Source organism: Vigna umbellata, chromosome 11 (assembly GCF_029865625.1).
Source record: "Vigna umbellata cultivar VRB3 chromosome 11, Vumbellata_1.0, whole genome shotgun sequence".
Taxonomy (NCBI): domain Eukaryota; kingdom Viridiplantae; phylum Streptophyta; class Magnoliopsida; order Fabales; family Fabaceae; genus Vigna; species Vigna umbellata.
The window spans coordinates 314,206-332,773 of NC_142175.1; the positions used below are offsets into that span (position 1 = coordinate 314,206).

The following is an 18,568-nucleotide window of genomic DNA, read 5'->3' on the forward strand; positions in this document are numbered from 1 at the left end:
TGTCGTCTCCAATAAAATTGATGAGCACATCGCACTTCTGTGAACATTTGGGTTGAAGAGGCGAATTCCATGGAAGAAGTTGATTAGGTCAGTTAGAAGAGAAAGCAATAATGCAAACTGAAAGAGACTATGTTGGTGACCTGTACATTGGGAGGTACTCTTTGTTTGTAATGTCTTACTAAGTGTCCCTACAAAAAGACAATTCCACACAAAGTTAGCGGTGTACCGGTGAAAATAATAAATGTACAATCAATTAATCTTATATTTGAAAAATGTCAATCTATTTATTTACAAGGTGTTGTGGATGTTTTATCTCAAAGGATTAGGTTATCTGATCTAAATGTCTTAGTAACATATTATAATAATTGATTTTTTGGCTATCAATGTAATCTTGTTTAACGCAATTAATCTTATTATTATCGCTTCAGTTGATTGGTATTTATTCAATTTCGAGGCCATCTGAGCCCTAAATAATACACTTTTCGTCCCACTTTTACATATTTCTTATGTTTTCTCCTATTTATGTTCTTTTATTAAAGTTTCTAAATTGGCCCTATACGACAAGAAAAAAATGTTTTATGGAATTTGGGAAATTGTGTGAGAATGAAGTTGTAAATGATATCTAAAAGAAAAGAAATTAAGAAAGAAAAAAAGCATTTTAATTAGAATCATTCTATCCTTTCTTTGAACTACCCTATTTAATGTATTTATTTATGAGAAAAAGACCGAAGACTTAAGATTTAAGACCCAACAGCGGTTGAGAATAGGTTCTTGGATGTGGGTTGACTTCACTACATTGTGATGGTGAAGCATAAGTGGTGACAGGGCGATGAGAAACAAATTGTCTTGAGGATGTATTCTCCCATGAATCCCTCCCAATGGAGTTTCACTTTTCATGAAGAGATAATCGGATGGCTAAATCCAAACCCCATTGCAAATTATTGAATGTTCGAGTTTGGAGAACTTATGTAGTGTATGATCATTCAGTCACTCATAATCTGAACAGTCAATCATAGTTTTGATAGTCAACTCTTAGTTTGGAAAAGCAAACTAACAATCTCGGCCAACCACAAAGCAGCTTGATCGACCAGTAAATAGCTCGGTTAGCCAATACACTAGTTTGGATGGTCAACCCCCAACTCAAAAAGTAAACAATCAAGTATGACCATTCACCAAACAAGTTGCTTGGGTGTACACCAGATCGGATGGTTAACTCCTAGCTTAGAAAAGCATAACAACACGTCTAGTCGACCATTAAAATAGCCCGATTGTCCAGTCTAGCTAGTCTTACTGGCCACCAAACTAACTGACCGGCCATGCAACAACTTTAACAGTCTAGCATTGAATTAGACTGATTGGGATAAACGAATCCAAAGTAGATTAACCTTAAAATTGATTAACTTAGGAAAAAAGTAAGATTACTCACAATTGGGCCATCATTAAATTACTGTTAATCAAAAGCCAACCATGAAACACATAAATAAAGGCTTGAGATAAGAAGTAGGTTACATGCATTAACTATCACATTATAATTGCTATATGTCAAATGTTAAACTAACTTTGACATCGAAATACCTTTTGTAGGTACCATTCAATCGATTTGGATGTACAAAAGACCGCCTACTAGACAACAATTGGATTTCGAACAACACAGGAGAACTAGAACAATTGACCTTGATCCCACATTCGAAACATTTTGGCACATAATGTGGGGATGAGTGATTAACATTAAACCGTATGGTGATCATGAGAAATATGATGAGTAACGTATCAGGGGAGGAATCAAAGAACCGGCCCAACCAGCTTGAGATGCTCAGTCTCCACCACTGCTCGCACCTCCCTCGTCGCGTCTCCACCGCCACTTTCGTCGCGCCTCCGTCGCCGTGGTCGCCCCTTCTCCGTTGCGCCCCGTCACCTGCTCGCATTCTCCTTCTGCCTCATGGGGATCCTCAGCACGTTAGAAGCAATGGAGGAGATGAGTGTGAGTGGAACTTCAGAGCTTGGGACCCTTCCATGGCGGAGGCTCCGCCCTCGGCGTCGACACCAAAAAAGTCAAGGTTCCCCTCTTCACTGCAGATTGGTTTATTTAAATAAAAGTTTTTGACTTTAACAATTGCGTGGTGGTGAGGCGCTGTCCGACGACATTTGGCATGGTGAAGGTACTGCCTTGGGGTTTCAGTGTTTTCGATGATGGCGCTCCTACTGACCCCGGCGGTGGCCATGGAGATCTCTCCCACCCATCAGTCGTCGTTGTCAAAGACGTTGACTTACTGGCAGGGCGTGAAGGAGAAAGTAGCGATGAAACGCGGCGCGTCGGCTCCTAATAGAGGAGATCGAGGAGCTATCATTCTCTCCGGCGAGATTGGGCGGCAGGTGTCCTACTACAACAACACCATCTCTAAGGTCGCCAGCGAGGGACTCCGGCGTTATCAGCGCCTACACAAGCAAGATACTTCATTGACGCGACGACCTTCAACAACATCCTTGGCGGCGATTTCAGTTAGGAGCTGTCATGCTGATGGCAATACTCGCCGACGACGTAGGTAAGGTAATAGGTTTGGGGGTTTGTTAGGTTTCTCTGTTCTACATGTTTCGATTCACGCACAATCCTCATCTTCTTCTAGAATATCAATTTAGGGTTTCCTGAATTTGGGGTCTCTCTTTGTCCATGAGAACATCCTTCGTTAATAAGAAATATGCCATGTCTGGTGTGAGTGGTTTTTGGCTTTTACTGCAGGTGGTTGGATGATTGATGGAGACATTGCGTGAGGAGGATGATGAACTGAGTTCTTGGCTAGGTGTTTTTGCAGGTTTGGAAATTTTTGATGATGGACGAAGAAGATGGTGGTTCGCAAATTGGGTGACAGCGAAGGACGAATGTGGTCTACGGTGGTGTTTTGGGTGGTCCGATGCAAGAAAGACAAACCTGCAATGGTAGATCATGGTGGAACATGATCGTGTTGGCGGCGTGTAGAGTGGAAGATAATTCAAACTAAACGAATGTGCAAATATGACGATCTCGTGGTGGTCAGCGGCGTCCTGATGGAAAAATCAAAAGGAAGACCATACTACCTCGGTTTAGAGGGAACTGAGGCATAAAAGGGTAGACTTTTTGCCTCGCCTATATATGCCTCGGTTTAGGAACCGTTGCCTCTGGGCGAAAATAACCGCTATCGTTTCCCCTGACTGCACTAGTGATGTTTGCTTAAACTATGAAAAGTGTGATCCAGTGTTTGTGTAACTTGTGCTTTGATCACTAGTACAATAAGAAGAAAAGACACCGGTTATTTTTTATTATTGGCATCGGTTTTGCAACCGAGGTATATGTGGGCAAGGTAAAAAGGACAGACTTTATGCCTCGGTCATGGATTGAGATAAAACCAGATAGGAATATGCCTCGGTTCTTACATAACCGAGGCAGTATCCTATTTTTTTTTTCAGATGCAACTTGTTTTTTAGTACGCAACCAGAAATTGTTTCAGTACGCAACCAGAAACAGAGTGGTGCAAGTCATTTTTTTTCACACAACTGGAAAATCCCAATCCCAATCCGAGATCAAAATAGACCTAACATTTCCCAATTTCAGAAACCCAAAGTGCTTGTGATTGTGAGACTTCACTGGCCTGGCCTCAAAAGCAGAAGAACAAGAGTAGATGAACACCTTCTACAACGAACCAAGAAGCTCCCTTAGGGTTTCCAAACACACAGGGCTTCGACGGCTGGAGGAAGATTGGCAAACGCGAGAACTTTCACTAGAAGTGTGATTGAGTGTTATTATTGTTGCTAAGTGAAGCCTGTCATCCTTTGTGAAGATTCAAAGCAAGTATTCATCCTTCGTGAAACATTTGTAGGAGGTGTTCATCTCTTGTGGCCTTTAGGGGAAGTGAGTTTCTTCTCTTGTGGTAACAAGAGAGTGTTTCTAAACCTTTAAACTTGTCTTTCTATGTGATTGTAGTAGTTTATTGGTTTTATGATAGTGGATAATTAATCTTTGTTTGGGATTAACAAGTGGACATAGGATCCTTGTGATCTAAACCAGTATAAAATCATCCGTGAAATTTTCTTTCTTTCCTTACTCTTTATAATTAATTTATTTATCTGCTAAGTAAGTTTTATTTGTGAGGATATTATAAAAGGCACAAGTTTGCAATTCACCCCCTCTTGGTTTATTTGTTCACACTAATCGTTCCGTTGCACCACTTTGACAAAACTAAAACTAGCCCTAATCCCTAACTTTGCATCGCTCAAATTCAAGACCCATCCTAACCCTTATTTTCGCTACAACTCCAATCTCCATGAACCATGGTCTAACATTTGTGGTTTAGCTCAAATGTTGGTGTTGTTAGGGTTCCAATAGCAACCAAAAGATATCAAGCCCATATTCAGCCGTTGTGCAACCTGATGATGTTTAATGGTGCAATAGTCAACAAGGGTCCAGGAGCTTCTTTGCAAGAAAAACAAAAGAAGGAATTTAGAGAAAGGGTCAAAGTACAAAATGTAGAAACATAAAACCTATATACGAAAAAAATTATATTTTTATTTTTCTAAAAGGAACAAAAATTATTATTCCAAGAAAACACTTGTTAAAAATAACTTTTTAAGGGAAGTTATATTGAAGTAAAGCGTAGAACATTTGGTTATAACTCTTTGTTTTGGGTTGGAGGTCTTGTATTCGATTCTTTCTGTGTGTATTAGATGTAATTTATATCTTCATTCTATTTTTTGACGTGTTTATGTTTTGTAATGGTTATTTGTATTATTTGCTGCGTATGTGAATGACAAGATAAATGTGATCGTTTGTTTCGTTTGGAGTGTTAGTTTGGAACTTAGAGGGAATAAATTAGAATCTTAGTTAGAGCAAAAGTATTTTAGTTCTTTTAGTGTTTCTATGTTTTTATGGAAGGTGAAGAGTTGAGGGCAGATTTTGAAGTCACAGAAAAATACTAGAAATGAAGGGGTTTTGATGGAAGTGGTGCGAGGTGATAACAACGGTAGAATGGGAAAACAACTTCTCATGGCTTCCTGAAACTCTTCGAAGGATTGACGTAGAGGTAAGACCTAATCTAGAAGTATGGGGATAGGTCTAAAGTTGTGGTGGAGGATGAGTTGAATCGCCTTGTTTCGGTAAACAGGTTTTGTGCGGTTAAGCATGGGAGATGACATATGGTTATGGAGATTGTTGGGATTGACATGGTTTGATAAAAGATGTCATATGGTTGTAGAGATTGTTTGGTGTTAGCATGGTTTGTTTCTGAGGGGTAGGATGGTTTTAATTTAGTTGACTAGTATAATTTGTCTTTGAGTTGACTTTGGTTGGTCTGATAAGATCATAGTATTGACTTGATGATTGAGATAAATATGTCATACATAAATTTTGATGTTTAATATGTTAGTTAACTCTTGCTTGTTGTCTTTGTGCGATGATCGTATAACTCGTGTTGTTATACACGAGCAAATGATCTTACATATTGTTTTAGTGGAGGAGTAAAGCGACAAGATTTAGAGAGTGGTTGGGAAGTTTTTTGGTTATTTTAAACGAAGTTTTTAATCTTATGTCACAATTTAGTTTATTACTTGGAAGTTTTAGACTTTTGTTTATGTTTTTATTTCATTGAAGTTTAATAAATTAAGATTTTTATTGCGCTAATTCTCGATATGTATATTCGATTTTACATTTCCGTAATTAAGAACAATTTATATCTTAGTCATGACATCCTAAATCGAGGTGTTACATATACCAAAGAGAGTTAATACAAATCCTCTAAATAAAAAACTTCTAAAAGTTAAAGCATTTTTTGGAATATGAGAGATTGACCAATGATAAACTTTTTAATATGATGAGGAATTTACTTGTTTCCTTAAATATGGAGCTCAATAAGTATGGAATGATTTTCGTGAAGGAAATCATGAGTTTTTTTTTTCATAATAGGTATTGTTTTTGGCTATGTGTGCGATATAAATTTATCATAGGTTTGGTGTGATGTCTCACTTTTTTATTTTTTTCTTTTTAATAAAATCTTCATGTAATGTCAATGGTGTCTAACATGAACTTATTTGAAATAGATGAGCACTACAAGAAAATCATTAAATAACAACTAAGATACAAAAAATAATTAGTCTCTATATTGATTAATTTAGATATCATTTTATAGACTAAAAACTATTGGTGTATAAAATAATCTCTTTTATACAAAATTAGAATTAGTTTTTGAATTAGAATTTAGATTGGTCTCTAAGTTAGTTACCAAGATTTTAACTACTAATGCGCTATTAAAATATAAATTTCTTTAAATGGAAAAAAGATAATATAAAAATATCAAACTTTACTTATTTTTTTAATACATTTAATCAGTTCTTTTATTATATTTAATTTTATGTTTTATTATTTATTATAAAATAAATTGGAAATTTTCTTTATTCACTAGTGCAGAATTGGTCTTTAACGTCACCCAATAGACATCGGTCCACCAAAACCCCAACGTAAATAATTGACTGGTGGCATAAATGTAAATAATTGAGTGTGGAGACGTCCGGTCTCGAGGGGGACGGGCGTCTATAATATTATAGACGTCCGATCCCCTCTAACGGACGTTCAAAAGGTTAACGGGAGAGTTGAAGAGTTGATTGCTTCAGCCTTTTGAACGTCCGTTAGAGGGGGCTGGACGTCTATAATATTGTAGACGTCCGGCCCCCTCCAGAACGGACGTTCAAAAGGCTGACGGGGGGAGTTGAAGAGTTGATTGCTTCATCCTTTTGAACGACCGATCTGGAGGGGGCCAGACGTCTACAATATTATAGACGTTCGGCCCCCTCCAGAACGGACGTTCAAAAGACGTTTAAAAGAAGGACATATATTCCAAAACACGAACCCGCGAGGAGTTACGCGAACCCGAGAGTTTCCTCTGCGCCTTGCATTTCCAGGTTGGTTTTTATCTGTTTTGGACCATTTAATCTTACTTTTATTCCGATTAAATTGTTCAGTGATGAAATATCTTTCATTTGGACCAATTAAAAATCGTTTTCGGTGCGTTTTGGTGCAGTTTGTTGCATGTTCTTGAGCGGCGTTTTTTGGCCTACGTTTTAGGTCGTGCACTCCTCCATTTCCCTCCATTTTCATTTCGAATCTACTCTTCAGACGTTTGGCAGTGCACAAACAGACGTCCAAACCCCGTAATCCTAAATAACCGGTTCAGCCATATAGACGTCCGTTCCGACACAAACGGACGTCTATATAGACGTCTGTTTGTGCCATAACGGACGTCTATATAGACGTCCGACCTGGCACAACAGACGTCTGGTTAACGTCACCCACAAAGACGTCGGGTGCATGTCGGACGTCAAAAGGCTAAAATAACAGACGTCTAAAGTTCTTTCTGCACTAGTGATTTAATTCGCAGTACGTAAAATATTCTAAAAGTTTCCTCCACTTGAGTTATCATCATCGAAGAACAATGAGTTATAAAAGATTTGAACATGCTGGTGGACTTGATTTTGTTTTCTAAATAACTTGTATATTTTTGTTTCAGTTTTGTTTATGATAGATTGAATTTTTCTGTAATTTTATTTGTTATAGCTTATACATTGATTTTGAATTTTAGGATCTCTTATTGTTAAATTGTTTATGTATTTGCATATTGTTTATACCTTTCCCAAAATGATGTGGATGTTGAAAAAAGAATTTTCTTGGGAATTGTGTTTGCTATAATTGGAGAATTATAAATTGTTATGTAGGGAGACAAATCACCGAAAAAAGCAGGTGAATACTACAGAATGAAGACAAACAAGGACACCAGGATTTATTCCATAACTAAAGAAGATAAAAGAGTCACATTACAAGTTTCTCTATAAATCTAACGAGAGAATTTTTCTTTGGCGCAGGCTCTCTTTCCAAGTCTTCTGATTCACCATAAATCAAATAGACAAATGTATTCTTGACCACCAATCCATGACCAAAACTTACAAAAATCTCCACCTTGTCTCCACATCCTAAATTTGGTATTATGCCATGCCAATCTTCTTCATTAAAGGAAATTACTGTACCATGGTTGTGTATCTGGAATGTACACTTTGTGTAATTAACAATTAAGACAGTAACAAATTCAGGTTCAATGATTTTAGGGGTTGATAAATAAACAACACACAAAGTCATTCCCTTAATGTCACTATCTTGACGCACAGTGAAAGAAACAGAATGTCCCTCACCCATATGGCATAACCAATAAGGATCATTGTTAGCTGGGAGAGAACATCACAAGACTCCTGTTCCGTAAGATAAAAAACTTAATCATTTCTCAATTGATTATTAAAATAAAAAACTTTTAGATGAGGTTTGTGTGGCAATAGAAGCGAATGGTGGTAAAATTTATTATTGTATAGTTTCAGTCAGACACTTCAATAGGATTCTTTTATGTTATCTTAATTTATAGATAAAATGATAAGGCAATGAACAAAAGGAAAAGCAAGAGAAGAACCTTATATATCTTATAGTTGTCAGTATTGAGGAATTCATGGTATCTTCCGACATCAATTAAAGAAATCCTGAAGTGATGCTTAGAAATTCCTGATGGTTCTGTAGTATTTACAAAATATTCAGTCAGAATATTTTTTACTTGAACACATAGTTGAAACTGTGTCACATTGCACTAAAACACTTCGAAGACTTCTAAGGGTGCTAAGAAATGGCGCAATATCATCCCAACTATTATCCTCCATATTCATGCAAAACGAATGAATATAAAATATGAGATTCATTGTTGGCCACATCCAAGACCGAATGATAGAAGGAAAAAAATTACGTGACAATCCCTCAAATCGATGTAGGTTTATATATCCAATGTGTTTTGAGCTTACAATTGAAAAAGACACTTGTTTCACAGTTGTTTTTTCAGCAATTAGAGTTATCAAGGATTCCATCTGCACTATATCGTTTTCCATTAGGTCAATCTTTGAACAACCAGACAGAACGAGAGTTTTTAAAGATTTCAACTCATATATCTCTTTCGGGAGATTGCTTAGACTTGTACAATTCTTCAAATTTAGCAGTAAAAGATGTTGAAAGTCCCACATCGACTAGAGATAAGGCCAAATGATAATATATAAATGAGGTGCAAACCTCACCTTACAAGCCAGTTTTGTGGGGATGAGTTAGGCATAAACTCACTTTCTAATAAAAGATTGCAGTAACATCCAATAGATTGGTCTGTTTTGTGCAATCTTGGACAACATTTCAGAATGAGTTGTTCAAGACTTGGTAGTCCGGTAAAGTCAGGGGTTGTTGTTAAATACTTGGAGTGACTGGGGTTAAGCACTTTTAGAAACTTCAAAACCTACACCAAGATACATTTTTGGACAAACATTGGAGACGAAATATAATTAAATAGGAAGTAATTTATTTTAATTAAGCTTTGAATTTTAATAATTGAGATGAGAAACAAATTGAGATGAGACCAACAGTAGAGAGGGCACAATTGAGATGAGAAACAAATTTTTTGCGGATGTCTTTTCCAGTGAAGTTGATGAGCACATCGTACCTCTGTTGGAGTTTGTAGGATGAGGAGGCGTTATCCATGGAAAGGAATTGATGAGAGGAAAAAATCAATACTGCAATATAGAGAAGGAGATGAATGCATCTTATAACAATTATATAGTTTTAATTTTTTATTAATAAATGTTAAATACAATGTTAACACATATATAATCACATTTTAATTTTTATCTAGTTATTGTAATACTGTTAAGTCAACATATATAACTGTTTGGTTTGGTTTAATAACTTGTTGGACTTTTGCACTACGTGATACCCCCATGGGTTGGTCATCAATGGACCTTTAGCGTGTCGTATCGGTCACTATGTTGACTTTAACGTGTAGTATAATTATAATCGATTTCACTTTAAATTTTGAAGTAATTTGTCATTTGAACAACACTATGATAAAAAAAAGGATGTTAATATGGAATTGTTTTCAAACATTTATAAAAATCATTGATGAGCACATCGTACTTATGTGGGAGTTTGGATGATGAAGAGGCGAATTCCATGGAAGATGTTGATGAGGTGAGTTAGAAGAGAAAGCAATAAAGCAACACAGTCAAAGAGACTAATGCTCTTAACGTGTGTCCCTACAAAATGACAATTCCACACCAAGTTAGCGATGTATCGGTGAAAATAATAAATGTACAATCAAGTAATCTTATGTTTCAGAAATGTCAATCTATTTACAAGGTGTTGATGGATATTTGATCTTAATGGATTTAAGTTAGGTTAATCTGATGAAAATGTCATGTATTTGATTTTTTGGCTATCAATAATCTTTGAACGCAATTAATCTTGTTATTATAACTTCAGTTGATTGGTATTTATTCAATTTCGAGCCATCTGAGCCCCAAATAATACACACTTTTCATCCCACTTTTACGTATTTCTTATGTTCTTTCTCCACTTTTCTAATTGGTCTTATATAGAAAATGTTTTTATGAAATTTGGGAAATTATGTGAGAATGAATATGCAAATGATACCTAAAATAGAAGAAATTAGGAAAAGAAAGCGTTTGAATTAGAATACTTCTATTCTTTGTTTGAAGTACCCTATTTAATGTATAGATTATGAGAAAAAGACATATAGTATAAAATAACTCGATATTAAAAATAATCCACATAATTAGCAGCCAAAGTTTAACGTCAATTAAAACAAGCACTAATAGAGTCGACTAGACTGACTCCAATGCAATACTTAAATAATTAATAAAATTAGACTGGACTAAATCGACTGTAGCTGTACACTAGCATTTATTAAAATAAAAAATAAATTTAAATAAAATTTAGAGTGGGTTAGACCTACTCTAACACAAAACTAAATTAAATTTAAACTGAGCCAAATACAGATTTTTTTTTCAGCATTAGCACGTCCTTTTCTATATTACCAATATAGCATATTGTACCAAATATTAACGAACATAGCACACTTTTACTATAGCTCGATTTATTAATTAGTTTTCTTATTTATTTTACAAAAAAAAAAAGGAACAGACTAAAAAGGGAAATTATATATAAAATTATAATATTTAATTTGTGTATTATTAAATTCTAATCCTAAAAAGAGTTATATCTTTATTAAATTAATTACATAAAGACCTTCTTCAGATACATATCTGACTTGGGCGTCGGAGTGACTTCTGTGGAGTGGATTGCGTTTTCGGAGAGAATTGAAGATTAAAAGAGAACAGACTAAGAAAGAATGATTGACACTTGGACCAATTCAACCGAAATAGAATTTTTAAATTGTATAATTATTTTTTTTAAATATTAAACAAAATGAGATGAAAAAAAAATTAATTAAGAAATACAAAACATTTAAGTGTAATTGAATGTATTGATTTCTAGTTTTATTCAAAATTATCAAAATTAAATTCAATGTATAGGTTATTAAAAATTATAATTAAAAATGAAGGTGCAAAATATTTAGTGAAAATTTACTATAAAAGAAAAAAAAATTCAATTATAATTTCATTAATCTTACTTAAATCATTAGAAGCTTAACTAGGAAAGATTAACCCTATGCTGGGTTGGATAGGTGTGAATCTAGCTTTTAAGAGCTAAAACAGAGGTTGACGAGTGCTCCCATGTTGGTTATTCCTGGCACAAGTAGACCTTTTGAGGTTTATTGTGATGCTTCTTACAGGGGTTAGATTGTGTGTTGATGCAGGAAAAGAAGGTAGTTACTTATGCTTCAATGTAACTTAAGGTATATGAGAAGAATTATCCTACTCATGACTTGGAGTTGGCAATGGTTGTGTTTGTCTTCAAGATTTGGAGGCACTATCTATATGGTGCACAGTTCCGGGTGTTCAGTTATCATAAGAGTTTGAAGTATCTTTTTTATCAGAAGGAACTAAACATGAGACATAGGAGATGGATGGAGTTATTGAAGGATTATGAGTTTGATCTTCTTTACCATCCAAGGAAGGCAAATATGGTAGCAGTCGCGTTGAGTAGGAAGACGGTTGTTTCTGCTTCGATGGTCAAAGAGTTGGAGTTAGTAGAGAAGTTCAGGGATATGAGATTGCATGTGGAATTAGAGTAAGATTGTATAAGGTGCAGTAACATGGTGGTTTCAAGTGATCTGTTGGGTTGTATCAGAGAGAAACAATTATCAGATGCTGAGCTATAGAGGTTAGTGAGTTTGTTGGGTACAAAGTAGGGTTAAGAGTATGCTTTAGGGACTAATGGTATATTGAGATTTAGAGGCAGAGTTTGTGTTCTTGATGATGTGAAGTTGAAGAGATTGATCATTGAGGAAGGACACCAGAGTCATTTTAGCATGCATTCTAGCATGAATAAAATGTATCAAGACCTGAAGAAGTCTTTCTGGTGGTTTGGGATGAGAGGAGATGTAACATGGTTTATTTCTTCTTGTTTGACCTATTAAAGAGCTAAGGTGGACCATCAACGACCTGGTGGTTTGTTACAATAATTGGAGGTTCTTGAGTTGAAATGGGATAGTATAGCCATGAACTTTGTTACCCATTTACCACAAACAGTTAGAGGTCATAATGTCATTTGGGTTATAGTGGGCAGGTTAACAAAGAGTGCTCATTTCTTGGCGGTGAATATGAGAATGATTATGGTGCAGCTTGCACAGTTGTACATCAGAGAGATCGTAAGGCTACATGGGGTACCGTCGAGTATAGTGTCAGATCGATATCCACGGTTTACATCTAGGTTTTGACAGTCTCTATAGAGTGAGCTGGGTAGCAGATTACAAATGAGTTATGCATATCATCCTTAGATGGATGGTCAATCTGAGAGAACGATCCAATCACTAGAGGATTTGTTGAGGACATGTTTAACACTATTGGAGCGATCAACTCTATTCTATGTATTTACACTTGTAGTTAAGTTGTCAATCGAGCTTAGACTTTATCCGGTTGATTTTTGAATTGGAGAGGCCATTGACAATGACACTGATGAAGACAAGCCTTATTTACGCATCCTTTGCCACTTTCCCCAAAAGACTCCTGAAACGAAAAACGAACACTACAAAAATTTACAATTTTACCGGGGGTTATTTTTTTCGTTTCCGGCGGTTTTAACCCCCGGAAAGTATGTTACCCGCGGTTAGCAAAACCCAGGGGAAAAGCAGCGTCGCTAAATAATTACCGGCGGTTTTCCAAAAAACCGCCGGAATTAACGGGGGTTTTCGAAAACTGCCGGTATTAACGGAGATTTTTCGAAAACCGCCGGTATTAGCGGAGGTTTTTCGAAAACCGCCGGTATTAGCGGAGGTTTTTCGAAAACCGCCGGTATTAGCGGGGGTTTTGTTGAAACCGCCGGAACTAACCGATGTTAAGCAAAACCGCTGGTAATTGTGAGGGTTTCCTAAAACCGCCGGTAATTACTGAGTTTACATAGTTGGGTTTCCAAAACCGCCGGAAATATAAATAATTTTTTATTATTATTCAAATTATTTGATTATCATAAATAAACTAAAATTAAATAATATGAAACCAAAAGAAAATGTAAACATTAAATATATACCAAAATATTATTATATAAATTATAAACATTAGAAATACAATTAATGTTTCCTAAAAATTAAAATAAACATGTTATGAATAATAATAATCAGTTTTGTACTTCTTCATCGTCTTCATCATTTGATACTTCTTCATCGTCTTCATCATTTGATACTTCTTTATCGTCTTTATTTGAAACACTTCTTTTTCAAATACCTATAATATAAAACAATAATTATTGATAATATATTAAAAAAATTATTAAATTATTGATATTTGAAAAATATTGAAATATGATATATTAGAAACTACGTAACCAACTTAGAAAACATGTCATAACACTTTCAATATTAATTCAAATTAAGATACATTCATTAATAATAATAGGAAGTGAAGTGTCAACATTTAATACGTGCATAATTAAATGTGAATCACACTTTTAAAGACTGAACGAACAATTTAATCAAACAAAAACTAAAAGAAGTCTGTTATGGCATATTGTAGTTTGATGATTTAGAATTGTGAGAAATAATATTGTTTATGGCTCATAAAACTAACCGAAGATCAAAGAAAGATTGTAGCTATCATATTGTTCTTAATTACAACAAAACAGTGATTATCATTCTCTGTTGTTCTATCATACATTAAAACAGGTTGCATAGTAAAGAAGATTCAAGGTTTTATTTACTATCCAAGAATGAGGAATTTTCAAAATCAAACAGATTATAATTTTGCAGACTATGAGACTAGGTGATATAATTAATAAGTAAAGCATTTGTAAAATAATACAGTAGGAAGTAAAAGCTTCTCATAGCTCTTGCTCTCATACTCCTCAAATTATTAATGAGGTAGATGTAGATGAAGTTCAAACCTTAAGATTAAGCTCGTTATACAGGGCCTTTACTTTAGCAACATTTTCAGGATCTGCACTCCCATAGTTGTCCTGCAAACCGCAACACTTTCTTTTGTTGCTCATTGCTAAGCTTCAAAGCTTTCGCAACTAACCAAGAGCATTTAAAATCTTCAATATCTGTACCTATCTGGTCCCATAGATAACTAGAATGAGGAGATTAAAGAGAACTTGATGTTTCCAGTATCCATTAATTATCCAGGATTCTCACCTTTCCAATAGTATCAGGATCCCCAAAGCAATCCAAATAATCATCCTAAAATTAGAGGGGGAAGGGGAAGGGAAAAGATACGTCAAAATACGGTTTTTTATGAAATATTTTAAGCTGATAGTGAAAGTATACACTAGACAGACATCATTCTAGAGTCTAAATGGTCTTAAGAGAAGCGATCAAAACTATACTAGCAAAGTATTACCGGTACTTGAAAGTAGGTTCCCATCTCAACAAGAATGTTCTTCACATCAACATGGTTTTCCAGATTCTCACCCGCCATGAGCAATGCACATGTAACCTGTGTAAGAAGGAACTAGGAAAAGGCAGCAGTTATCTCTCTTCTGGTGTCAGCTTCCAGTCAGGTTTTACGGAATACACTTGATTGCACTCTATAGAAAGGACGTGATTTACTCTCTGGTAGAAGAATTTATACTTTTTTTTCTTATAGTTGTTTTAGTCACATTTACATATGATACAGGATTTCATGTTTGTCAAAAAAGTGGTTAAGCAATGATAATTTCTCTCCAATTGTTCTCCTTGTTTTCACGTACTCACAGAGTTAATGTGTATTTTGGACAGGTCTTTTCTTCCTTGCAGTGTGGTAATTAGATATATCATCTGTCCTGAAGCAGTCTGGAACTCAACCTAAAGGAAAAAAGCAAGATGGTCACATTTTAGTATATTGATTAGAATAGTCCCATATAATTTAAACTTTGACATTTGTACTACCTCATTAAACAAATCAAGAAGATCTACTTAATATGGCTTTCCCCTGAAATGGTTCTTAAGAATGCGTGGAATATGGTTTCTTAGTAAACCTCCATCATTTGCTGCAATTATCCCAATCTACACGATGCAATAACTAGAGATTAATAAATTATCACAACATACTATTTTAAGACCCCTAAATGCCATCATCACAGTAAACTCTGAAACCATTAGAAGTTGTTTAATCATTTAAACAAGAAAAGCAAAAGCTTTCAACTGTCATATTGTAAAGTGGAAATTACAGGCTTCACCACATTGTTAAGTCTCACTATTTTGTTGAAAGAACTGAAGGTCTTTCATTTGTATTTCAACAGCTTCTTTTGATAGAGGCTTGAGTTTTGAAATAAAATCATCATCAACACCAGCTGCTACTTTCTCTGACTTGTCTTTCACAAGGCGCTTGATCACATCACAATGAACTGTTGGAAATTCATATGAACGTAAATGATTTACAACAAACAAAATGAGAAACATTAACAAATAATTTCTTAATGATTTGCATTAAACATCATCATCTTAAATCAAGTAAAATACTAATTCTGATTCCGTAGGGCCTCTGCATGATGAACCATAATGAAGGTACTCGTGCTTATTAGTTATACTAAACAGAATGGGAAAAATCATAGCCGTAAACATCTTGAACCTACCTCTTCAGTAAGAGCCAAGTTAGCATCATAAAAGGATTTTATTGTTCCAATGTCTTCCCAATAATCCCTGAAAATATACGACTGCAAAAACAACAAACATATAACTCTTTTAGTTCCATCATAGTTGTAATTAGAACTCTAATGTACAAGATCATTTGAAAGGAGATATATTAATGGAATTTTCTCTTACTTGGCAAGCAGAGTTTATGCACGAAAAGAATTTACAACTATTTTCTCAATATGTTGCCACGAAGTTACATTTACAAGCAACAATACATTTGGTATAGAGTATAAATCATCAATCAACACTGGAAATAAGACATCTGAAGAGATTAGCAACGAATATGTTTGAAGTTAAACGAAATTAACCATAAGATAACTAATATGATTCAATATATATGGTACGGAAGAAGCTCATAGACATTAGATCCCTACAATACCCATCTTTATATCATGGGAAAGAGGGTTTGAGAAAGAAAAAAGTGAAGAGATTCATTGTGGTGGTTAATGGGAGTTCCCTGATTGTAGTTGAAGAACAGGGCATGAAGAAGTTGTTCTTGGATTTGCCACAAACCTGGAAGAGAAAGTGTAGAACTTGTAGTAATCTTCATCCATTAAGCTGCCACATCCAGTGGAATCAAAGTTCAAGGAATAACTCAACGGATCATAGCGGCATTGGAATGAACCTTGTCGACTCACACTTTTCGGTCGTAGTGTGCGCCCACGTCGCTTCAGTTTCCTCATCAGTTTCATCACCAAACAACAACAGTGGCATGCTGACACCATGGATTTCGTTGCCATGGTAGTGTTGGTGGTGGCGCTTGTGGTGCTTCCAGATTCATTTTGCAACGGCGGTAGTTCTGGAGACGACATCCGTGTAGATGACGCCGAAGCGGAGGTTTGTTTGGAGGAGTGTGTGCATCATGATGCAGTAGGGGAACTCGAAGATCTGCAAGGGGGGGATGGCGCCGAGGAAGAGCACCAGAGGGAGAGGGAAGAGAGGAAGCTCGACGACGTCATCGGAGTTGGGGGAGTTTGTGTGGTGCTTCTCGGAGAAGGAAGAGGAGCAGCGGAGAATGGAATTAAGCTTCAGGCAGCGGTGGCGGAGAGGTGCAGCGAAATGAAAATTGTGATTTGGGAGAAAATGAAGGCATCAGGCAAAAGAAGATAGTGGTTTGGGAAAAAAAAAGCAGAAAGAATGAAGGCGCAAAAACATTATTTTAAAAATTAAAAATTATAAATGTTACGGGCGATTTCTTTTAAATCGTCAGAAATTTTCCGAGGTTCTAAAAACCGCCGGAAAAAAACCTCTACTAAAATTAATAATTTTTGTAGTGAAGAACGTTAACATTATTACTTTGATGCAATGAATGATTGGTTTCACCTATTAGCCTATGATAAGAGGCGAAAATAACAAACCAGGTCCATCGCTATTGGTAACAACAACGCTATTCATAACAACAGTTATTAAAATTTGTGTATAATTAATTTCTAATCCTAAAAAGAGTTATATGTTTATTAAATTAATTATATTAGAATTTTTAAAATGTATAATTAATTATTTTTAAATATTAACCAAAATGAGATGAAAGTTAAATTAATTAAGAAATACAAAACATTTAAGTGTAATTTAATGTATTAATTTCTAGTTTTATTCAAAATTGGAAAAATTAAATTCAATGTATAGGTTAAAAATTACAATTAAAAATTAAGGTGCACTAGATTTAGTAAAAATTTATTATAAAAGAAAAAAATTATACAATTAGAATTACATTAATCTTACAAATTCTATTACCGTAACTTAAACCATTAAAAGGGTGATATAAAAAAAATTCATAAAGAAAATTGAGTTACTTACAAAACATCAAAGACTAACATAAGTCACTCCACCATCATCAACGAATGATGAAACACAACACACATTGTTGGGAATCCAAGTGTGAGTCCAAGTCACACATTGGATAAAATTGAGAAAGTAGAGCAGTATATAAAGATGAAATACTCATTAACCCATTGTCTTAATGTTTTAGGTAAAAAGTGGTGTCGATCCCTTATATAGTTGGCTCAGATGTTATTGGTGTTTGTGTAACCCACGGGTAACTTCCTCCTCGATAGACCCAATAGTGGTAAGTGTGAGTCCAAGTCCCACATTAGATAGAATTGAGAAAGTATGATGTCGATTTCTTATATAGTTGATTGAGATGTTATCCCATGATAATGAATGACATGTTGAACATCTTCATTATTAACTAAAACAAACTCAAAGATATCATTGTTCAACAATTTAAAGAAGAATATGGTACCCAAAATGACTTAACTTTGGTTCTCATTATCTAAAAAATGACTTCATATCACAATAAAAAAAATTGATATAAGCGACGGCTAAATAAACTTAAGAAAATAACTATACATATCTAAATACAATTTAGGATGTAATTGAAATTTTTTTACCAAACAAATTTAATTATATTTAAATAATTGAATTCAATTATATTTATAACAATGATTTCTTATATA

At 34.9% G+C, this 18,568-nt stretch overlaps 3 pseudogenes; all 3 read right to left on the minus strand.

The window, feature by feature from the left end:
• Nucleotides 1–7,825: 7,825 nt before the first annotated feature.
• Nucleotides 7,826–8,763, minus strand: LOC148190679 (uncharacterized; annotated as a pseudogene).
• Nucleotides 8,764–14,271: 5,508 nt separating this feature from the next.
• LOC148190680 (farnesyl pyrophosphate synthase 1-like) lies at nucleotides 14,272–16,495 on the minus strand (annotated as a pseudogene).
• A 2-nt stretch (nucleotides 16,496–16,497) lies between these two features.
• On the minus strand, nucleotides 16,498–16,924 carry LOC148190681 (uncharacterized; annotated as a pseudogene).
• Nucleotides 16,925–18,568: the final 1,644 nt, after the last annotated feature.